We start from the raw sequence: 26095 nt of genomic DNA on the forward strand, positions 1-26095 counted from the left end.
CCCGACCGCCCGCCCGCCCGACCGCCCGCCCGCTCACGTGATAACATAATACGTCCCCGTCTTCGACGGGCGTATAAAAAGTGTACCACCAGAGCATCGGAATGTTGTTATCGGACACTATGACCATAACTGACCCCGAATAGTGGAGCCCTAATTACAACGTCGAAACAAGTTGTGAAGTTCATTAATTACTTCTGTTGAAAAACAGAGATAGTTGCAATTGTGTAAGTATTGGGGCCTTGACCGGGTCTCCAAAAGGGATAAAGGACATCTGTATATTTTCGTCATTTCCCTTGTTTTGATAGATGTCCAGATTATAAAAGAATCGTACAACTAGCTCATCGAATTACTTTTTTTTTTTTTTATAAAAAGGTAGCCTATTTATCCTTCGATGTAATTAAATTGATTGTCCCCTTTCGTCCCCTTGTCCCCTATGGACCCTGTCGGCGTTTTCAACTGATTTGGAGATTTCTTTCATTTGAGAAGTTGAAGCAGACAGAATACATTAGAAATGTAAGTATTAGAAAAATAATCCATAATGACTTCCTTTTTAACGTGAAACTTTTATAAAATTCGATAAAGTTTATTGAATAGTTAATTTCAATTTAAATGAGTAAGTAATAGTCTGGTAGCTCATTTGATGTAATCAAAATAGCAGACATTCCGTGCGATAACATTTCATTGTATGACAGTCTTATCAGGGTGTAATTTGTCATACTTGGTAACCTTTACGTCTGATGGTTTCACATGTTTCTGTACCATGGCTGTTTTCGGACGTTATTTTGGTACAGAAAGGTACAAAAGCAACGGGTTTATTTTATTTCTGCTTTCATATCTTTGTGTACCATGGAACACTTTTACATGGTACACAAAGATTTGAATTTTGATATCTTTGTGTACCATATAAAAGTGTACCATGGTACAAAAAGATATGAAATTCATACCTTTTTGTCAGGCTCTTGTCGGCGGCCATCGTAAAAATCTTATTTTGTTTATAAAAATAAATTAAATCAATAAAAATACAAAAACTTTTATTCTTTTGCTAGTTAAATTCCTGACGATATGACCGTTAGAAAAATAAAGCAACTCTTTTTTTTTCCGCGACATCAGTTGATGTACAGATCACAATATTTACTCTCTCTATATATTCCAGTTGTGTGAGGGATAAACTCCGTATTTATGCAAGACTCGAATAACAAATGGACATTTTCGCAAGTTTTAACATTATTAAAGCCGCCAAAATTACATTTACCCGAGAGAAAAATACTTGTGACTCCCCTAATAAAATCGCATGGTAAACTCTCGTTACACAACTGCTCTACGAAGCATAGATTTTTGGATGCTGTGTACAGCATTCATAGCGGTCCTCGCCAAGCCTGGGCAAATCAAAACCAAACAACAGACTTTCTTCTTCCGCGGAAGATCTTTAAATGCTGTGTTGGTTATTTCATGGTATGATTAATGCTATAAAATGATGAAATACATATGAAAACGATCAATAAATCAAAGAAAAACTGTTAAAATTTACGAAAAGGCGAGTTTTTCCAGTGAGCATCATGAACTATATCAATCTCAGATTGCTACGCTTTTTGGACCGAATAATATCTTCACAAAAAAACCCAACAACACTGTATCTCCTTCCGCGAAAGATCTTAAGATAATTTTAGTTCATAATTTCATGATACGATCAATTCTATAATATGGTAAAATATATCTGTATAAGACAAAATAAAATCAAAGGAAATATGTAAAGAGCTTTAACAGTGGCGTTTTTAATCAGTGAAAGTTCCGAACTATATTTGGTTCAAATTACTACCCTTCGTACTCCAATATTTTAAAGTGTGTGTGTAAGAGTTTTCTCTCCTTTTGCATCATTGCGTAGTTTCATGGTCGCGACCTGTTGAACGACTGTTTGATAACTGTCCTTGATAAAGTAGGCTTCTTGTTTTCTTTGTCTCAATTGAAAGTCTCCAAGTGAAAGAGAATGTTGACTTATATTAAAGTACCCGTCAGCAGCTGTGACTAACGAGTTTATAGATAGCTTCCCAATGCGACAGCAGTTGTGCCTAACGAGTTTGCAGATAGCTTCCCAATACAGTCTCTAGATATTGGCGCGATTAGTTTAATACAAGTATCATATTGAACATCAAAAATTAAAACCGTGTATACATATTATTCACATTAACCAGAAACTGAATAATTAAATAGGTCTTTAACCTTCGTTACAGTATCGAAAGAAGGAGATATACACAAGGGACTTGCATAAGTCCGTGATTACACGCACTGGAAATAATACAATCTCGTTTTAATTTGTTGTATAATTAATCATGATAATAACAAATTGTAATAATAATAACAAATTGTAATAATAATATCATAATTGTTTATTTATATTATCTATATAACATTTCTTTTTTTATTTAATCGTAAACTTTCCCATAATCTTACGGGATACTTTTGGTTTGCAGGGTTGTCTGGACAAGGTCACTGTTACTATTTTTAAAAAGATCATTGTCTGCGCTGTAGCAGCTTCGTTACTTATTTCTATACTGCTAATGGTAGCCAGTTAGGGACCTATATTGTTTTAGCAATGCTCAGTTTGTTATATATGTTTTTATTGAAAATTAGGATTAAGGGATGGGTTATTATGACCCTTACTCAACAACATGTTCTTTATTATTTACTGCCATTCTGTACTGATATACCACCTCCTTTATTCCATTATTTGAATCCTTCATACACAGCAACTCTGAGTTCCCTCGGCTCTTTGATTGTATATGGCCGAGCGTTGGTCGTTTTTGTTGAAGTTGTAAACCTGAGGAATTTATGAATATTTCTAATTTGTTTGCCTCCTTAGCTGCCAGCACCAACATACATTTGTCAGTTTTTGTAGGTGTGATAACGGTTTTCTTCTTATGGGTCTATTTTTTCATCAACTTAGTTGTAATGTATTATTTTTGTAAATTCTACACCACTGAAAACCATCCCAGATCACATAACATAATAATCTAATCTTGAGAGACAAAAGTGGGATTCGAACCTAATATCATTCGGTAAATAGTTTGGCACACTTTTAAATCAACTGAGCTGCAGCCTTCTGGAATAGTCTCATCTTCGCAGCAGTGTGGTCTGATTGTTTAGGTTTACTTCGTACAGAGTTTGAATTCCTTACTTAACGAAACTGCCAAATCTTAAGAAGGCGATAAAGAAAGAGAAATATAATTTCTTCTCATACATTGTTTGCACACATGATCGCCAGCCTTGATATCTGTGTGATTATATCTTCATATGTGTTATCATTTGAGATAACACTTATAAAACAAGACTTTGCATTGATCGTCAGCCAACACGAAGTCCCTGAATGGAGGGCGTAAGAGTTGTACCTGCTGCCCCCATTGCGTGATCGTAAGAGGCGACTAAATTTGGGATCGTATCTTTTCTCTTCTTTCTAAAAACGTTCTTCTTATTATTGTCTCCCTTGATAATTCCTCACGTTTTAGCCTTAAGTTGAGCGTTCGCCCCTGTGAGGAAGGCTTTGGGTTCTGTACCCTGGCCGAGACATACCAAATTCTGTAAATATGTTAGTTTCTACTCCTGCTTAACGCTCAGCAATTTAGGAATGGGACGACTGGTTGGCCCGTTGTCAGTATAATGTGACCGGGTGGGGTGTACTGCTGGGTGTCTTTGACAGTATGTTTTAGTGAGGTAGCACTATAAAGTCGGCATCAGTTCAGCGCTATCACACGGAGCCAAACACGAACATATCGCAGCCTCCAAAAACACAAACGCATACACTAAACGCATGCATCTTGCACACAGGGGAGGCCGTCCGTAAATGACCATAGCTGTTTATAGGACGTAAAACGATACTAAACCAAACCAAACCAAGCCAACACGAAATAATTTCTGTACAAATATACAATTAATAAATCTCCCTGTGAAACGAACGGTAAAACGTCTCTACAATTCGAGAGTACCTGAAAACAGCTATTCGGTTAAAATGATATGATAACCCGTAGCCACGTTTGAAATTCAAATTGATATTTCACTCTTATTTTGTTGGTTAGCTGTTTTTTCCCCTTTACGTGTTTATTAACCATTTATAGGCCTAAATTACTTCTCCTGTGATGTTAGGTCGTTTCGAATGCAATATTAACTCTACTTTAAAAAAGTTTACCTCGGTACTTGAAGCAAAAGAATCCAACGTAATTATATACCAAAATGTAAAATAAAAGTCGTAAAATTTATGAGGAATAACTGAGGAATAATTTATTTGTTGAGATACATTTTAGTTAGTCGTGTTGCCTGTCAGTAATTGTTAAGAATGTAGTTAAACAGTTGCTTAATTCACGTCTACACTTACCGACCAGCTATTCTACTTGTAGCAACGATATACATGAAGGTAAAGTGCACTTAATAACAGGATGAGTGTATGAACAAAGGATTGATGCTAGGTCTTTATAAACATCAGAATGTCAGGATGAAAGAAGTTCATATAAGACAATTTTATGCTAAAAAGAAAGGAGTATTTTGACTGTTAATCAAATTGGATAAGCGAAGGCAGAGGCAAAATCATGTGGCTGCGTCATAAAAAGTGATAAATATATTTTGTGAGAAATCCAAAACATTGCATTATGTTTTATAATATCACTTTCTGACAATAGTCCAGACCCTGTTATAAGGTGTTGACTGATCGATGTGTTCAATACCACATCAACCCTGACCTGAATCAACAGCAATTACACCTTGACATGTCTAAATTATTATCAATCATCACAAACTGCAACCTTGGTTTTGTTCAATTCAATAAAACAAATATCATGTAAAAATACTACGATTTCGATGCACCGATCCCCCACTCCCATTGATCTTTCTCGATTATGACTTTTTTGGTTCAAAAAAGGAAATGTTATAGATATCTTCCTGTCGTCTTTGGTTAATGGACTCATTAAGATTGGAGATAATGCCATGTAAAGTATCGCGAATCGATACTAAAAATTGGAATGGGAGAAATAAGGAGATCGACCTGATTGCTTGGGCGCAACTTTCATGCTATATATAGAAGCTGAACGGGGCCTGAGGAGAATTTGCCTTAAATGCTTGAATCTGTTGTCTTTATCAACGCCGTGACAAGATGGAATACGGCTTATTTTGATTGAAGCTTTTAAGATCCCTGTCCCACACTTTTCCTACATATAGTAACCTTCCCTTACTCTCCGACATGATCCGTTGACCTGGTAGCTCACTGGGTTAGAAAGATAGTATAACAATCTGAAATCTAGGGTTCGAATACTTGTCTAGACCCACTTAATTCGTACACTCGAAACAATGTTTTTGGTTATATTTGTTTGTTTTATTATTATTTCTCAAAAAAAGTCCCGCAAGGTATGGTTTTCTTTTCAGAAATGATTTATGAAAGCTATAGTCATACCGGAAAAACAGTTTCAAACACTCCAGCAATATTTATACCCATAGTGGTGCTCAGTTATTTGATTCACAATCGACTTGCGTTTTAAAAACTTGGATATATAGATTTCTCCTATGTATCTCGATTTCATTTTTTTCCGGTCTATTTAAATGAAATTCTGTTTGTCAAGAATGCGATTCATCTTGACAAAGAAATCATGTTCTCCACACTTAACTTGTTAATGACGGCATACTGTTCATAATGGTTATATGGTCGCTGATTATTTTCAGTGACCAATCAAATGCCGTATTACATATGGAATGAAAAATAATTGAGTTCTTGATTCCTCCTCGTTTTTTTTTTTTAATCCCTGTCGGTTCATGCATCATACTATCAACATTAGCAACTGTGTTTGAAATATTGGTTGCAAAATATTACACTATCACTGTAGTATTAAATAATTAATTCTGTTATGCATAATTTAAACGAGCTTTACGAAAAAAAGTGAAAACTTGATACTACGATATTGAACAGCTTACTGTACAAGTATTTAAAATGCAATTCTTATCTAACGTATTCAGCAAACGATTAAGTATTAACTATGTGCTAAGTGAAAATACATAGATGTCAAATAATACTTTTACTTTTGAATGATGCTATTAAACTTGCACTATTTGACCAGAATTTACCGTTTTACGATGGTTATATTGAATCCTAGTTCTTAAAACCTGATAACTTTTACACCGAAACTGGCAGTGTATATACTTAGTCGTTACCGCTGCTGCAATTCACATCTTCAACTCCCAGTACCTAGCTCCTGCCATTGTGTACCAATCCCTAGTGTCATTCACATGAAATTACTCCCCAATACGACAAGGCTACTGTGCCATTTTAACAGATTTGTCAAATTACCCAATACATTTTCTTTCCTATATAACAATTGTAATAGGCAATTGCCATACCAAGACATCGGTTATCCTTTTGTAAATACGTAAATGTCGCGATTGTAAGACATTACTACGGCGTAAACTGGCCTCTAAAAGTACACAAGAGCATGTCATGTTATTCTGTGTGTGAGGTGTTTTATATACTCAAATTCGATTACGATAGACACGACGTACTTATGTTCAGATTTGTACAAAATGTATGATGATCGACATGGACTTTCTTTTTTCATATAACTTTCGGTATAAACTCACTGACGTAATGGGAAATCGTAAACGACCCACAACACGTGAACAGTCGACGATCAACTCGGAAAATGGACGTGATTTTGAACACATTTAATACTGATTAAATACATAATGGGGTTGTCGTACAGTGCTAATTATTCTCTTGATAACAGAAATGTTCGTAATTGTACTTCAAATTACAAAAGAAATAGGATTTTAAGTTTGTTAAAAGAAAAAATGCAGACATATATTCTTTGTTTAAACATTAAGAAATCCTTGTGAGTTTTAATGTTATGCGGAGCAGGGAGTTGGTAGCTGGTATAATGTGTCTTTGCTTATTGTACTTGACCGAGGTGTTCACATTGTCAAACCTTTCACAGTTGTACACTGACATTTTGAAATAGCTAATAATCAAAATTAATTTGTTCTACATCTTTGTTTTTTATAAGACAACTTGGTTAGCCACGGTCTCCAGTGATTTAAAGGGGACTTGGAGCATGTCATGAAATTGAATTACATTACAGCATTTAACTGAATTACGTTACAGCATTTAATACATATTGGCATTCGAACGACAATGGGGCACTCGTATCAAGTCTAGAGCAATATATCTATAGAAAAAACGCATACAAAAGTGTATCACAATCTTTTAAATCTTAAGCATTCTACGAGACTGTGTATCAATTTCAATATATAATTATCAGGCCCGGTTAAAAAAATCTCTAGAGGGAACTATACGTATGAAAATATGCGTATATTAGCTATTTTATGAAACAGAAGCATGGACGATCCGGTTGTTCCAAGCATCATATCTATTTAATGGTTTTGCAAATATTAACAAGCCACAGTGTTAGTTATTTGTATAAAGTATTTGAGGTTGCTACTGATTGGTCCAGATTCAAATATTCAACGGGAGAGATATGTCTTTGTAAAAGTGGGGTTTCCAATATCAACATCACGACAAATCCGATCTTTGACGGAATTGGCCGAGAAATTGCTGCTGATGATGGTAAGTGACGTACATCTTACAGTAACACAATTATACAACGAAATATAATTATTAGGATAATCAGAATAGTAGCGGTCGTCTATTCAGTATTTGATGTATTCGAAATACATGTATTCTTTTGATTTTATGCTAATGCGAGACTATTATTATAATGTGCCTGTTATGAAAACACATTGTTCCATAAAATAAACTTGTCACAAATTTTCGATCATCTAAGTTAAATTGGTCTATACCGCAAATTCAACTTTGAAAGCAATTGTAATAATATAGTACAGAACCATTTCGCTGTGTACTTATGTACGCAGTTTCAAACTTTTAACCATTCAGTTTTCATTTTTGTGTTTTAGGTTTTATATCCCTTAATATTGTCATCAGGCCCAATACGACTATCGTTGCTGGGCCGTGAAGCAATTAACAGAAAGAAAGATTTCTAGTTAAGGTCAGGAATAACTAATTCCATGCTGATATATTATGTACAGTATTTGTACCCTCTACATGGAGACATAAAAGCGACTTAATAAATCTGCTGCAACATTTGGCACATTTATATTTTTTCTCTCAGTTATTTTACTTCGCTTATGGCCTTGATGGATAGCGTTCGCCAACGAATAGAAGGTTATGGGTTCTGCAATTTGACCGAGATAAATCAAAGTAGTTAAACTTGAAATATGCATTGGAAACTAGGTTTTTTCAGCATGACTATACTTTTTGAAAAGGAAACTATACCTTGCGGGACTTTTATGAAACAATAATAAAGATAAAATAAACAAAATATAGTCAACAATAGTGTTCTGAATATATATAAATCAATCAGGTGGTTAGACAAGATTTCGAACCCTTGACCACTGATTGTTATACCATCGCTCTAACCAACTGGGCTACCTGATCAACGGAAGTACCTTTGCCCACATGCGTTTATATCTAGAACTGAAATAAGGGGAGGTCACTCTTTATAAGAAAACCCGCTGTCGATATAACGTGATCAGTTGCATGCCATGCAGCCGTGTCCATGTCATAACATGTTTGTGTAAATGCATCCGTAGCCACCATCTGCATATCAGCCTGTCAGTTGCAAGGACGTGAAACCACTTCCTCATCGCTAGCACGTAGATAAGCTTAGTTAACGTCCATTAAAAGGAAACTAAATGCAGTATCTTCCAAATGACGTCTAGGCTTGTGATCACCAGTCTGTGACTTTAGGTAAATAAAAGATTTGATGGGAAGAATACTATGAGCCTAAAAACAATATTGAGATATTTTTTAAACAAAAGTCTCGTCAATGGCTTCTCCATATACACATTTACGGTTAAAATAATGTTATCATCACAGTATTTTTCATTATTTTATAATGATTTGTTTGTTATTGGCAGATTATTTTCTTACGCGAAACACCTATGTGCGGATACTATCCCGGCTGAAGACGTCACCATGCGCGAGCAGTAGTAAATGTACAGTATATAATTATATAAAGGAAAACTTATTATTTAAACTGGTATTTCATCTAAACCGAACCAGAATAAGCTATAGCTACAAGGTTACGGCCAACTTCGGGGGATATTTTTCTGCTTTTATGACGGAGAGGTGTGCACTACTGGCAAAACAATTTTACAATGTTTTATATAATATAATATATAAAATATATAATATCCGGTACTGATTTCTCACGTGAACTAATTAGTGTTGCAAAGGCTATATATTCCTTCATTGATTACGGGCCTAATTAGCCACAATATCAAACATCATTAGATACAATTGATGTATACATATAATCGTGTACGGGTGTTTTGCTCATTTTGTTTAATCTAAGCTTATTATTTCACATAATAGGAGTACATGTTTAATGAGATCATGCTGTTTTGCTATTTCTCATTAGCGTTGAACACCCTCTTGAAAGATATATGACTCCTTATCTGTTTCTAAAATGTTCAACCCACTCCATCCCACAGAATAAGTAATAATTTTATCATGAAACACTAATAGGCCTACTTTACAAGAAGTTTCTAAATTGCTTTCAAGTCCTGCCAAGGTGTTCACGTCAGATCAACTCAGGTCTTAAAATAGATTATGAAAACGTGTAGCATTCATGTTTAATTTGACCAAACAAACTTGATTAATTTCCTATGCCTTTATTATTATGATAATGATACTAAAACAAAATATGTTGTTGATAGATGAAATGCGATTAATCTAATAAGGCTAGATATTAAATCAGAAACTTGTGTATAAACAAGTGTTTAGAAGAAAGTTTAATGTAATTACACAATCCCCTTCTTCAGGATAATATGGCCGTATAGCGTTGTCTCCCTGAAAAAATACAAAAGAGAACTGTCAGAACACATCCTGCATTTGATTAGACAACGCGACATAATTTCCATAGAAATGAGACCAGTTTAAATCCCTTTTTCAAACAGTAAAAATGTCCTCAACTCTAGACTACCTTTAACCCGTCCCATAAGATATAACTAACCACAGTCGCTTTGAATATTTAAATTGACTTTTGTCTTGATATGTTCGTTAGGTTGATGTCATTTCCTGTAACATGTTTTAATCGACAATTTATTGGCCCTATCAGTAGATTGGCCGTTAAGAAAGTAATACAACACGACAACATGGAACTGTTTCGAAAAGCGTCATATTGTTATACTCCGTTTAAGACGTTACCCGTCGACGTTACAGAGGGACACCATATTGGGTCTGTTCAATATCTTATATCTTTACTCCGATGTAATTCCGATGATATGCACGTCAAATATATACAGCCTTGGTATGAATTTAGTAAATAAGTCAGTTTGATTATGACTGTTAATCAGTTAAAAACAAACATGGTATTCAATTAATTTTCATTAAGGAGGACACTTTCTGATGTTTTGGGGGGTTTGAAAAAAGTCATTGACAAAAGCGAATTGATCATATACTAGCTGTAGACGTCTAACAATTAATCCCGAACAAATACACAATATTGTAGTTTTATATTCAAGAACTAGCAATCATTCAGTTTGCAACATGACTATTTAACACAAGAGAATCAAGGCACGGACCTAAGCCCGCAGCATAGAAAGCTACACCCAAAATGATTGGTTACGACCTCTCATAATGGCTCCCCTATAATTGACCCAAAATTCGTGCTGCTTTTCCCTGTCCATATACAGTTTAATTTATGCTGTTTTTTATGCAATTTCATCTTCTGTTATTTATTGTCTTTAAGCAATGATAATTAAGGTCCTTGTATCCTTGTAGAAAGGGAATCGCAATAAATCATAAACATTTGGTGCGCAAATTATATTCTTCGTAACTGTATTGATCACACTACCACCCTGAAAACATTATGGCTTGATAGACTTTCGATTTGATTTTGATGTCAAAAAAAGAAAAGAAAACATCGATATCTTAAATCTAAAGACAGTCAAAGTGACGAATAATTACCACAAATAATGCTTATATGATGAAAAGAATGTTACATAGTTTGTTTTTTTAAGTGCGATTTATAAAACTCGTCGCGATTTGTACATGTAGTTTGCCAGAGGCTTGTTAGAATAAAACTGATGACTTGTTTTTCATATCACTATCATGTGAAATGGGAACTTACGTAAGATTATTTATGTATATTTATATATATATATTGAATTCATCGCCGCAGATATATATTGAATGTAGATGACAAAAATTAGAAAATCATCGAATCTTACCCCGTGTGTACGATGGCATATGCTGTTTTACATCGTTCGTAGAAACTTGTACGCTCCATAGTTTCAATCCCCACCTGAAACAAAACGACTTTAAAATCGTTCCTGTGATACATACTTTTTCATTCGAATGCTTTATAGGAGAAATGAATTTAGTTAAACTATACATACCAATACGTTGATATTACTACAAAGATTAATGTAACACATACACATGTGATAACACCTTTCAAAGTTGGTAATAAATACAGTATAATGTGACCGTGTGAGGTGTCCTGCTGGGTGTCTTCGGCAGTATGTTGCATCAGTTCCGCGCTATTACAAGGAGACAAACATGAACATATCGCAGCCTCCCACAACACAAACGCATACACTACACGCATACATCTTGCACAAGGTTGGGGCCGTCCTTAAATGACCATAGCCGTTGATAATACGTTAAACAATACTAAACCAAACCAAACCAAACAGTATGCCAAAAATGCATTCCACTGCATAATACAAGTGTTTCGTCCATATAGGACTCATTGGTGATTGGTGCCAAAAACCTCCAAATCCAATTGTCTGAACTACTGTTGAAACAGATGAGCCGGTGTGTTAAACCCCTTTATCCAATAATTTAAACATTTAGAGGAGGAGTACTGGTTAATTTTAAATTAGATTTTATTTTAAATTTTATTTTTATTTTTTAAATTTGCTGACAATGGTTAGATACTGGAAAGACTTATTTTTGCAGTAAAATGATTCGAGTACTTTTCCTGGTATTTCTGATTGGCTTACTTATGTTTCTCGTTTACTGAAGAAATATCCTGACAGCAATAAGTGACGCAATTTTTTGTTTTCTTTGTTATAATTTGTATTTGTCTTCTTTGAACTGGGATGTTATTCCATTCCTCCAGAGGTACCTACGTCAGCTGGGAGACGTTGTTTGGGCCGTTGGCGTGTTTTCTAACCCACCTTGTCCAGTTCGTCCTACACATGTTCCATGTGAAACAAGTATGGTTGCCAATCAAGTACTGGACCATTATTTTGGGCTAAAACAACACGGCAAAGCCTTGCAATGTGTGACCTTTCATTGTCCTGCTGGAAGGTTCGATTACATTGTTGGATAAGGGAAATGACGTGGGGATGGACAAACAAATCCCAGTATAGAAAGGCTGTGGGATTGCCCTTGATGACAGGTAGAACTATTAGAATGCCTCCCGAAAACATAACAGTTTGGCATTGTCCTTAACGCGTGCATTTGAGCAAAGTGGCCGTACTAAAAGTTGGGATTACGCTAACAGATCGGATGTACCCTTCAGCGCTGTAATATGAAAGAGCCTAAACAAGTATAAGCACGTATTCAATACATTTGGTAATCAAACATGAATTATTATTTTCTCCTTTAATGTTCATATTGTCTTAAAATGCTAAAGACAAAAAGGGAAAAAATACACACGGAAATATCACATTCATTAATCTTACGTTTCTCCTTCAAAGTTCATATTATCTCAAAAGACTAAAGACATAAAGTGGAAAATATACACTGACAACCATTAATCTTTCTTTTCTCCTTTAATGTTGATATTGTCTCGAAAGGCAACAGACATAAAGGGGAAAATATACACGGAATGATCAGCTAGAACCATAACGTCATAACAGAATAGCATCACGATAAAATATCATGAGCTATATATTAACCAATGGGGCAATCCCGACGTGTTATCCAAGGATAAAGAATGATAGAGCAGTAATGGGAAAAGTAATTCACAATAAAAAGCAGGACGCAATAGGACATTTTCTTAATACAGTAATTCAAATTTACACGAAGGCCTACCCAATGTCAATATTGTGTCATTTGTCTTTCAAGCATGCATGTACAAAATGTATGAGTTTGGTGAAATTTGATAAAATCAAAGCGAAAGGTTCTCAGTTGGGAATAAGTCTTAATTATATAGGTCTAGACTAAATGTATTTGACTTGATCCCCAAGGTGTTGTTATGCTATGTCATTTGTGTGCACTAGGAATGAATCGCTCTATGTGATTAAAATGTTGACCTGTCCGCGTACTAGCTTGTACAAATTACTCCTAAAATGTAGAGAAGGCTTCAAGAAGGAATAATCTAGTAAATGTTTGTGCTGCCTTCTATAAATAAAATCGATTTATAATGAAATGAAAACGAAAGAAAACACCATGAAGAGATACAATTGAAGGATCCATGTACCACTGCCAATTACTGTAACTATGCATAGGACTTTGGAAATTTGATGAAAAATAAATGAAAATCGAATAAAACAGAGACTTATGACATTGTTCTGAGTTTAAAAATGCAATGGAGCTAAACGGGTTTTCGAACCGAACCCTTGATATCCATTCATTACATTGTCGCTCTTACCAACTAAGCTACCAGGGCCGCTTTCGTTTATCGCGATCCAAACGGTTGAAACGGTATGATTAGAGTTATTCGATTATGAATTGAGGACCTAGCAATCTGATCCTGTTTCCAAGCGAGCTCTGACAAAGCCTTGCAAGGCCTGCATAAACGTTTTGCATGTCCGCCAGGATTTTCACCCAAATTGTTTCATTTATAAATGAAAAGGCGGCATAGTTGTGTTATAAACAGGGACAGGGATCTTAAGCATTAACAATGACCACCAAAGATACAATGTATAATGGCACATTTTGCAGACTATTAATCGTAATATGATTATGTCAATTACCTCTATTGCTATATTTGATCAAATTCATTTCCATAATGATCCCTACTCGGATTTTTTAAAAAAACTTGAATAAGCATGCGAGGCATAATTGATGTACTTGGCAATTACATGCATAATATTACAGTTTTAAATCAATTTTGTTATCCTGATGCTGTGTAATGGCAAAATATTTCAATCTTAATACCAGTTTTGGATTATGCTAAAGATAGCGACAAATACTGTTACAGACATTTAAATTTGATACTACTCTAAAACCCACAATAATATTATGCTATTAAATTCTGGTAAAATGAAATAAATTTAAATAACTGTGTTCCATTTTGATTGTTACATTGATTTTGGTTTAAAATACTGTATGATCTCAAAGGACATATACAGTTGTCGTGGTACATAAATCAAATATTAATAGAACTTTGACTTTGCTTCGAATCTATTTCATGCGGGTGTCACTATTACTGTAAACGAACATATTTTAGCGGTAATCATATTTTAGTGCTTTTTGCGCTTAACTTTTTACGTTAAATTAGGATGGCGTTCATTGACGCTTCTGTTAATTGTCATTTATTGCATATACTGTGAGTGCGCTTATTCGTCAATGCGCTAATCTGCTAAAATTAGATAATGCGCCTAAATTTGAGTGCACTAAAAAAAATACATTTACAGTATTTTACATGATCATCAAGAGATGCAGAAACCTTAAAGTAAAATCTTCATGAAAATACTGCAGTCTGCACAGCGAAGCTTAAACAATATTTAAAGTGCTTAGTCACATAATATATAACGTTTCCGTCGATTCAGAACTGGAAGAGTGCTCCATTAATCCATTCAAAGGTGGACAAAGTAGGCTTATAATTCACATGAATCCATGCTTTTTCTAGAAATTCTAATATCTAAAGTTACAATAGAAACTTTAAAGCGACTGGGAGAACATCATACCTCCTTCCCTTCCTGCTTGTTGACTAGTGTACGGAACTTGTCCTTGACCAGACATGGGTAATTCCGCGCCTTATCAACCGGGAGTAGATCCATGAACGCCACCTACAACGTTATTTAAAGTAATGGTCATCATGGTTACCATGACAAGAGAGAGTGCAGTGAGTTGTATGATATTTAATCAGCGGAAGGACATACTATGTATCATATAACAAATACACTACAGAGTCAATATTCATGGACAAAATCGTCACTGTATAAAAGCTTTTGAAAAGGCAAACAATATGTAGGATAGACTGAAAAATGTGAAAACATGGACCTCACATATGAGACACTAAAAACCATTGGAAATATATTATGAACCGAGCACATTTGTTCTTAAATGCAATTAAATACTTTTCAGCATAACATCTATGATATGTTACAGGTTTTGGTAATCTTATCACAAACAGAAGAATTCAAACAGCATGGAATTATTTCACTGAAACTTTACTCATGTCCCGGATTCATGCTACATTCGCTTCTTAAACCTCGATTCGACAAACAATAGCGGATTAATCTATTCTAATGATATTTTAATAACATCACTACAATAAGCATACAATGGTTCCTAACTATTTGGAATTCGTTGTTATTAGGTCCGCGCTATTGCAGATAGGCATATACACCAACTGCTGTTCCCAACAGGCATACATTTGTGCACGCATACATTACACACACGGAAACATATACACCAACTGCTGTTTCCAACAGGCATACATGTATGCACGTATACATTACACACACTGAGACACCCTGGAATGAACGTTTTGAATGGGACGCCAAACCTTAACAAAATCAAATCTAAATACTAAAACTTAAGAGAGAATATGAAATATGTTGCAGTCTGCACTTATGAAAACAGCAATTGCATTATTTATTATCTATTGCAGTTCAGTATTGTAATATAATCTTTGTTTTTGTAATATATTTTCTTTGTAATTTAGCTTATTGTGTTTTTAATAAATGGGCTTTCGTAACCATTGAAATGAGGTAATCGTAATACGTAATGACGTTACGGCAACATCAGCACATCGCGTGCATTCTGCGCTTACCGGCTTCTCCGCGTATACGTCTAGCGGGAACAGTTCCAGGATAGCGTCCAGCATTGTTGGGCCATCTACACCTACATGTTACATACGTAAAAGTACGTATAGACATATTCGTTAATGTGTGAATCAGCAAGGCTTTGTCTTAGCCATTTGGCGCCACTTACTGCAGATCAAAACTGTTTGTTTACAATTTCAATTGAATGATTGCATTAAACTAGAATGTTATTTGATATGTTTATCTCTAATTCAGAGTTCCAAACCTAAATAGTACGTGACTTGAACGTATAACGCGGATTATTCTGAATGTTGTACACCAAGACTCCGGTAATGCAAAACATCAAGATATTTGATGCAATTTTCATGCTTAAATATTTTTAAAAAACGTGTATTCAGGTCTTACTGATCCAACTTTGCTCGACAATGGTTGACTTCACTCTCTAGGTACACCGTTTGTTATTGAGTTGTTTATTAACGTTTATTTTGTTTGTAAACCAAACGCTGGTCATTTACACTCTTTGCTTGATAAAATAAATAGGGGTGGTATTATCATGACCTTATCTCTTCTCTCCTTTCTAAATAACTTTCTTATTCCTAATGTCTCCCTTGACAATGCCTCACTTTTGGCTATTCGTTGAGTGTTAGCCCCTGCGAGGAAGGCTTTGGGTTCTGTACCCTGGCCGAGACATACCAAAGTCTTTAAAAAGGGAATTTTCTACTCCTGCTTAACGCTCAGCAAATTAGTAGTGGGACGACTGGTTCGCCCGTTGTCAGTTTAATGTGACCGGGTGGGGCGTCCTGCTGGGTGTCTTCGGCAGTATGTTTCAGTGAGGTAGCACTATAAAGTTGGCATCAGTTCCGCGCTATCACAAGGAGACAAATACGAAAATATCGCAGCCTCCCAAAATACACACACATACACTACACGCATGCATCTTGCACACAGGGGAGGCAACCTTAAATGACCTAATCTGTTAATAAGACGTTAAACAAAATAAAACCAGACCAAACCAAAGCATTATCATGATCATGATCAAACTAGATTCTCTGCTCAAGTACAATTTCTTGTTCTGGCAATAAATAGATAAAAACAAATCATTTTTTCCAGTTATTTGATAACAATGAGGGGAGACTTGTAGCGGAGTAAGGTTTCTTTACTTACATTTGAACTTTGTACTATGTCTTACCACATCTGCAGGTCGAGGATTAAGAAAATAATACATCTGTTTCCAACTGCATGGTCGTAAGACACGACCAATGTGTTGGGGGGACCCTTGTAGAATTTGGGATTGGCATGGGTGCTATCGGCATGGGTTGCATCAGATCCGCGCTATCACAAGGAGGCAATTAAACCAACATACACTGTCTCCAGCACACATACACCCATGCATACATACACAACACGTGGAAGCACGTCCTTAAATGATGACCTTAGCTGTTGATAGAATGTTAAAGCCTCCACAACCAACCAATTATGTCTCACGATTTAATCCAGTTACGAGCACTTTGGTGGAGGCACAAAATCCATGCTGGAACATGAGACCCGTTTCATGAATATGGGTTGAGGTGTTTTCGAAAGCACGCCCAAACTTTCAAATTTCAAAATATTGGTTGTAAACAAAAGTAACTATTTACTGGTAAATATCACAGCAATTATCTTCGTAATTCCTCATACTCCTGTGAAATCAGATTTGTTTTGTGGGCCATAACTTTGTGGTTTCTCGACAAAACACCATTTCGTGTGTACATCAGATCGTGGATTACGAGTACCAACTCAAACGGAGAATTGTTTTAAATCGAATTTGTTATTACTTCGTGTACCTATGAATTCGTGGATTAAGATTACCCACGATATCAACCAAATTAAAACCCGAAGAAAATTAATGATTTCATAGCCTTCTTAAAGTACTAAATTAACAGCCTGCTTGTATCATTTTCTTTTTTCATTAAATACTATTTGCTGTCTATAACATAAGTAGACCCAAAGGATGATTAATTATCTAGTGTTAATTGTACGAAAAGTTTAATGTCGCCCGAGCGGACCATTATAAAAATCGCATCATACTCTGGTACAAACTGTGTTTGGAAAAGAAAAGGCGATGACATTATTTAGAAAAAAAATATCCGGTGGTTAAGTCTCCTACACAGTTTCTTTATTTAGTAGATCCCAAGCCCAAGTCCGGAAATTAGGGTAAATGGACGAGAATTTCACCCCTGAAGACACATATGAACTCCTCCAATTCAAAGGTTGGAATAGTTCATTATTAAGTTTCAGGGGGTGAATGAGTTAACTTATCTGGCATTATGATGACAGCAATTACCATTTCAATAGAATAAAAAATCGAGTTGGTTTAGTTACAGCTCACTTACCTTCTGCACGAATTTCGCTCGGGCCGTTCCTGCATACTAAATTTGTGGGGAATCCTATATCCACCAGCACTAAATGAAACAAGGTGAAAGTGAGGGAAAAAACAGTTTAAAAAATAAAACCATGAACAAGGGAGACATGAACATCAACAACACTGAATGAAACAAGAAAGAAAAAGTGAAAAATAGTTATAGTATCACAGTGCTAACACATCTGGACAACTTATCGATACAAAAAAGATATCACACCGAACCAAGGAGACACCAAAACTACATGTATATTTTAAACAGTGTTCAAACCAGTGACTAATTTAATACTCCTAACAGAGGTTCTTCTACAAAGGAGGAAAATAACGATACAGAATACATGGAAGTTGGAAACAACATGGGAATTGGATGCATATGCAAAGTATACCAGTCGGTAATGAAAGCGTTTTGTTTTCGTCAGTCTTAATTTACTATAGTTGCCAGTTTTTGTTTTACATGTACTTGCCAATCGAAACGATCTATCAGGGCCACACAATGATTTAACGGTGACTGTGCCAGGAGGGTCATAATGTTTAAAACAAGCGGAAATGGAAAGGTGTGTCAGTCAATGTGGGTGATGATATAAATTCATTTATTTGTTAAGAGACCACCTAAGGTTAAGACTCGAATGTTAACTCTCAATAGGGCTTTTGTGCAGATGGGGAGATGAGAAAATGGTAGTCTCTTTCACAACGAGTATTGGGTAATACGGGTGGTCCCTCGAGCAGATTTAATTGTAATTTCAAGCTAGCTAGTTCTTTGATTTGACCTTAATGCTCATTAAATAACAAAAAAAAATGAATGCCTGAAAGGTTGTTTAGGCGGGAGAGAAAACGCTGCCTCATGAGAACAACTTTATGGTGATCCAAATGGAGATAACAGTGTGTCGCCATTGACGTGATGTGGATGTGGTGACGGTTTTCTACCGTATTGAAATCTCACAGCTCGCGTCTATAGTCAGGTACCATTAAATAGCACACTGTTTTACATCTACGCCAAGACAAATGGCGCTATTCTAAAGCATATAATACAGTCGATTGCTAGAAATATAAGGAAATGAAGCATCTATCTAAATTTTAGTTTGTCGATGCAGTAAGCCCATCCCCGATAGTCCAGGGGCTACGCTCACCTTCGCTCACTGCACCCCTGGAATATGTCATAGCAAAATTGAAGGCGCAAAGACAGCCGTTTGATTGGTCTCAGGCAAGTATCTGTCCTTTGAAGATGGCAAAGGAGGAACACCCGACTTCAAAGTCAGTAAATTTTTACCGTTACGTGTCCGTTAGATTCTTTGAATTACATCAAAGAATCGAACAAGTCATCTTGTCTCATCAACAAGGTAGCTCACACGGAGCCTTCAATTATGCCATGACATATTCCAGGGTTGCAGAGAGCGAAAGTGAGCTTAACCTCTGGGTATCGTGGATGCAGTAAGACAAACAAACTGAACATTTCCCTGTATCAAATTACTTTCGTCCATTTAGGAATCATAAGTGGTACTTATGCTCACCAGGTAGGGCGTAAGAATTGTACCTACTGCCCCTATTGCATGATCGTAAGAGGCGACTAAATTTGGGATCTCATCTTCTCTCTTCTTTCTGAACAACTTTCTTCTTCCTAATTTCTCCCTTGACAATGCCTTACTTTTGGCCTTTAGTTGCGCGTTCGCCCCTGTGAGGAAGGCTTTGGGTTCTGTCCCCTGGCCGAGACATACCAGAGTCTGTAAAAATGGTAGTTTCTACTCCTGCTTAACGCTCAGCAATCTATGAGTGGGACAACTGGTTCGCCAGTTGTCAGTATAATGTTTCAGTTAAGTAGCACTATAAAGTTGGCATCAGTTCCGCGCTATCACAAGGAGACAAACACGAACATATCGCAGCCTCCCAAAACACACACGCATACACTACATGCATCCATCTTGCTCATGTGGGAGGCCGTCCTTAAATGACCATAGCTGTTGATAGGACGTTAAACAATACTAAACCAAACCAAACCAAATTATGCTCATTGGATATACATGGGCGGATTGCTCGATTTGTAAACACTCCAGCCTTCCACGCAGGCGGCAAGGGTTCGATCCTCGAAGTCGTCGTACGCATGAAATATTCAGAGGAAGTGTTTTCACACAACTCCAACAACCCGGGTGAAGTATTAAGTGCTAGATGTTTGGAGAACATTAAACCCCGTATAAACAGACAAACACAAAGCAAACAGACCACCCATACTTCACTCGCCTATCTCATCACCATGACCCATGGCCGCCAACACGTGCAAGAGGTCCGGACTCAGAATCTTGGGAATCTTCTTTAGTGGCATTGTGTTGTCTTAGTAACGACACTGGTGATGGATCCGACAAAAATATCACGCGAAAGTCCTTTAGTGTGTAGGCGTCAAAGTTGCCTTGACCTTAACCTAAAATCAGCAAATTAAAAGATGGGGTTCATGTTAATTGTCAACAGTATTTCACTTTTAAAAGTTAAAAACTTTCTAGAAATACAAACAGTTAATGAAAACTAAAGGTAAGTGCTCGAATAATGAAAAGAAAATGTTTTTTCATGTATATTTCCTGTCCAATAAATCACCTTAAAAGTTCTTTGCCTGAATAATGGAATAGGTAAAGGTCTGTATGGAGGTATTTACTGTATAGTGCTTTAAATTTGCGGGGTCAATATTTCGCGGTTTCGTATTCAGTAGGTATTCGCGGGGGTTAAATTCCGCTGTGCACCCGAATCCCATATGTGTCATGCAAAGTATTTTGAGTAGCATCATTTCAAGGTAAAACCTCAAAATATAGGTAAACCGTTTGCAAACACTGATCCCGAGCGTCGTCATCCGCCAGTGAGTTCACTTAAAAGAAAATCAAATGTGAATGTACCTTTGTAGGAGTAAAGTGTAATCAATTAATACACATAAATATGTTGTAGCCACTTGTACTTTACATGGACTGCCCAGTTGTCCGGTGATAATCTGATATGAGTTAATTTAAGCTTGCATAACACTTGCGAAATATAACCGCTATATAAAGTAACACACTGATCGAATACTTGCTATACATGTTAATAAACAACTGTATCTTCAGACGTTTTTAAATACAACAAGGTTGCACCTTTCATGTACACGCAAAGATTAAGATGTACTGGTAGATCTTCCAAGCCTTTGAACAAAACAATGACTTACTTGATACGATGCATACATTGCTGATGGGTTGAGCACGGATTGGTACATGAGTGTTCCATGTTTATTAAAGTACATTATATATAAGTAACCGTTTAAGTATGGATATGTACTTACCTGCCGAGTTTCCTACCTGTGGGAATCACCGTAAACACTACCAGTCTATGGAGACAGTCTTCTAATGTAATGTCGTGACTTATCTTGGTGAATTGATAATGGCGTTTTTATCTGTCTCGCCCTACTTTGAAGGCTGATCGCGAATATCCGTCTTAAGTTGCTAATACATATAACCTAGGTGCACAATATTGTATTCAGTCATGGTTACAAACTTTTGCAACTTCTGAAAAAACCCCGATATGTGCGGTTTTGCAGTCCCGGTATTTAAATGTTTGTTGTGTTTTGTTACTAACATGTAACTAGAAATGTTCGCATTTTTTTACTGCCAACATCGCGAAAGACGACTTAGACGTAAAAAAGACCTTAATACAGTATTTCAAAATATAGAAAATAAAAAACTTCACCCAGGCACGTCGGGGATCGGGAAAAGAATACACCTACTGCTACCAATTGCCTATATCGTAAGAGCCGACTAGTGTGGGAACACCCTGCAGAATTTGGGATTTGCTTTTGTGTCTTCTACTTGGGGGCACAAAAGTGACAAAAATAAATCTGCTGAACTCATTGCATTATTAGGGATCTGTATTTCTCTCTGCTTCTAACTACCTGTTCTGCCCTAGCGCCTTCCTTGGCAATACCTCACTTGTAAGGAATGGGCTTAATATAAGTTGTTAAACATGTACCAAACCCCCGTTGTATATAAATAACAATAGAGTATTTGATCAGCTCTGCGCTATAACAAGGAGTTAAATGAACCACGTCTGCGGCATGCATACACACATGCAGGCATACACTACACACATGGAGGCATACACTACACACATGGAGGCATACACTACACACATGGAGGCATACACTACACACATGGAGGCATACACTACACACATGGAGGCATACACTACACACATGGAGGCATACACTACACACATGGAGGCATACACTACACACATGGAGGCATACACTACACACATGGAGGCATACACTACACACATGGAGGCATACACTACACACATGGAGGCATACACTACACACATGGAGGCATACACTACACACATGGAGGCATACACTACACACATGGAGGCATACACTACACACATGGAGGCATACACTACACACATGGAGGCATACACTACACACATGGAGGCATACACTACACACATGGAGGCATACACTACACACATGGAGGCATACACTACACACATGGAGGCACGTCCTTAAATTACCTTAGCTGTTGATAGGACGTTAAACAAAAAAAATCCAAACCAAACTTCAGATAATAGTTTTCTAAAACCATTTTCCGATCTTTCCCTGTATTACTTCGCCATTTAAGTAAAGCAGAATTAGTGTCATATAAAATTCATGTTTAAAACGAACTAATTATATTTAGAGTAGAGTAGGGTTGTAGGAGGATTCTAGTTCACGTTATACTTGCATCTTTGGCATTGATTGAATAACACGGAACTAATTCGTGCACTAACCAAAGCCCACACTAAAGAAACACCGTGATCATGTTATAGCATTAGTATAACCATTAAACACTGGAAAAGCATACAAGAAATCTTATGCAATGACAATGTACACACACACAAAAACAAGAAAGTCGTTACAAAATTATTGAATAAAGAAGGCAAGCAAGAAACAGTCGACTGGCAATACATATAATGTAAAAGCCAAATAGTAAACAAACATTTATAAAATCATATGTAACAAAGGTCACTATTTTCCCAATGCCTTTGCTAGGAGTCAAACCCGGGCCCTCTGGTTTACTAGTCTTACGCTCTACTGAATGAGCTAAAGATAAATTCCCCACAGCCGAGTCGGTAGGAAGCTGCAATTATTTTACCAGTGTGACATTAACAAAACAAACACTTTAAATATATATAATATATGTTAGAGGACCAAACAATTCTGCATATCGGCAACAATTTCCACGTTATACACACATTTATTTACCGCTTCAACTTTATAACATGCAGGGTTACAGTGAATATACCATAGTTTAGCGCTTTCGAATCAGTGTAGACAGCTCTAAAATATTATTACCGCTAAAATATGTTTTTGCAGCAAATAAACTGTATACAAGCAGCAATGAAATGGTAACCAACAAACAATACACAAAATATTATATAAACAAACAAAAGATAGCTAACAAACAACGAATCAAAGAACAAAATATTTTCTCCGAAATACGAAAATTCAGTTAATTTCATTACCTATATAATTGCGAGTAAAAAGGCATGGGAAGACAATTTTACCAGCTTATTTAATTATTCTTCTCCCTGAAGAGTTAATTATCCAGAGGTTCCAATCAAGATAATGATGTTCCTTGATAAATCATAATATACTGTGTTTAATTAATGACTGTAAACTAGCGTAAGCGGTACATTTATCCCATCTGTTTTAAATGTAAAAGTTTGCATGAAGACCTGTCTCAATGCATAGCATATCACCCATGCATCCGATAACCGGTATTACAACAGTATACCCCTACAATGGCAGACGCGTCTGGTGTATTTTGAAGTGTTTCGACGTAGATACAGGGAAGCGGCCGGTATGGACAGCTTTCAAGCATGTGTAATAATCTTCCTTTTTCCCTCTTGTAATCATAAATACCATTATAGTTCACGAAAATGTGGATAAGTACACATGCAACGAAACATGCAAGTCATGACACATGGTTTGACACATGTACATGCAATGCAAATTTTACATTTCCATAAACGTGTATGCGTAATCGTAAGTTGACAAAGCGCGCAAACAACAAGTCTCCGAAAAAAATACAATGTCGTACACTGCTTTTGATTACAAGGACGACACCGACCTCAAACGTTCTATCAACCAATAGACGAGCCAGATACAGTGAGTGAACGCTGAAACAACCGTTCGGTTTGTAGGCGTGTTCTTTTTAAACACGACTTGTTGACGCCATAACGATTTTGATTGTTACGCTAGATTATTTATAGACGTTGTTTTGTCTGCCACAGTTATCTATGATTCAATTTCTTTGGATGTAAATATTAAATATACATATGATTTTATAACTAATAACATTTTATATTAAACAAATCATGAATGTAGAGAACAAGTTACATTTAAGTCTGCATTGAAATCAAACAAGTGCGTCTGATGTATTACCATCACCGTCACCGATTGACAATGTAATACCTTTTGAGTATTGGCACGGTTTTTAATATACACATTTTCTCGTTATAAACTTGAATTTTACCAGTAACCTTCAATTTTTGAAATCAATTTAAAATTAAGGGGTTTCACGCATCTCCCTCTCTGTGTCGACCAATTTCGATTTCCACCTTTGTGGCCCCTAGCAGATATCACCGAGAGTGTCCTAGAAGGACGAAACAGCTGTAAGGTGCAGTGTTATTGATTTTTGGCATTCTGTATCGATTAGTAAATTTTAAAGGTGCAGACCCGTGTGTGTATGGAATAATTTGAGAAAGGTACAATTCAATCACAGGTAGATACAATTTAATTGCAGGTAGGTACAATTAAATTGAAGATAGGTACATTTCAATTGAAGATAGATAAAATTCAATTGCAGGTAGGTACAATTAAATTGAAGATAGGTACATTTCAATTGAAGATAGGTACAATTCAATTGCAGGTAGGTAGGTACAATTCAATTGAAGGTAGGTTCAATTCAATTGAAGATAGGTTCAATTTAATTGAAGATAGGTACAATTCAATTGAAGATATGTACATTTCAATTGAAGATAGGTTCAATTCAATTGAAGATAGGTACAATTCAATTGAAGATAGGTACATTTCAATTGAAGATAGGTATAATTCAATTGCAGGTAGGTACAATTAAATTGAAGATAGGTACATTTCAATTGAAGATAGGTACCATTCAATTGCAGGTAGGTAGGTACAATTCAATTGAAAGTAGGTTAAATTCAATTGAAGATAGGTACAATTCAATTGAAGACAGGTACAATTCAATTGAAGATACGTTCAATTCAATGAAAGATAAGTTCAAATAAGACGAATTAAACCTATCTTAGATTGAATTGAATCCGTCTCCAACTGAATTGTGATTGTTTGAATATATGTCAATTTGCCGTTCCATATATGTGTGTCTTAAATAGGTTCGTCGTTACAATGTAATGGCTATGAAACGTTATTTAAGTCCGTGGTTTGATATAGTTTCTATGTGATTAATTTAAGATTATTTATCTCCGTTCCTCTTTGCTGTAAGATACGATACATGATGTATTGTTGCAACTTAACATGTTACAGTGGTTTATATCGACTTCTGGTGAAAATGTCACCCCCATCTCGTATATATATCATCATTGGGGGTGGTTTTTTTTTACCGAAAATAATCTAAACCTCGAAAACGTGTAGGTCAAAATATAGCTGTAACAAATTATCATGTCCCTGTGTTTTATGGAACG

The 26095-nt window shown here is 36.0% G+C and overlaps 1 long non-coding RNA gene across 1 annotated transcript; it reads right to left on the reverse strand.

The window, feature by feature from the left end:
- Positions 1-9790: 9790 nt before the first annotated feature.
- Positions 9791-21716, reverse strand: LOC110451763. Its single transcript, XR_002463102.1, has 5 exons — positions 21681-21716; positions 18366-18434; positions 14911-15012; positions 11275-11348; positions 9791-9892 (listed from the first exon to the last, which is right to left on the reverse strand). It is a non-coding gene; the product is annotated as an uncharacterized LOC110451763 (long non-coding RNA).
- Between the last annotated feature and the right edge of the window lie 4379 nt (positions 21717-26095).

This window comes from Mizuhopecten yessoensis, unplaced genomic scaffold (assembly GCF_002113885.1).
Source record: "Mizuhopecten yessoensis strain PY_sf001 unplaced genomic scaffold, ASM211388v2 scaffold6169, whole genome shotgun sequence".
NCBI lineage: Eukaryota > Metazoa > Mollusca > Bivalvia > Pectinida > Pectinidae > Mizuhopecten > Mizuhopecten yessoensis.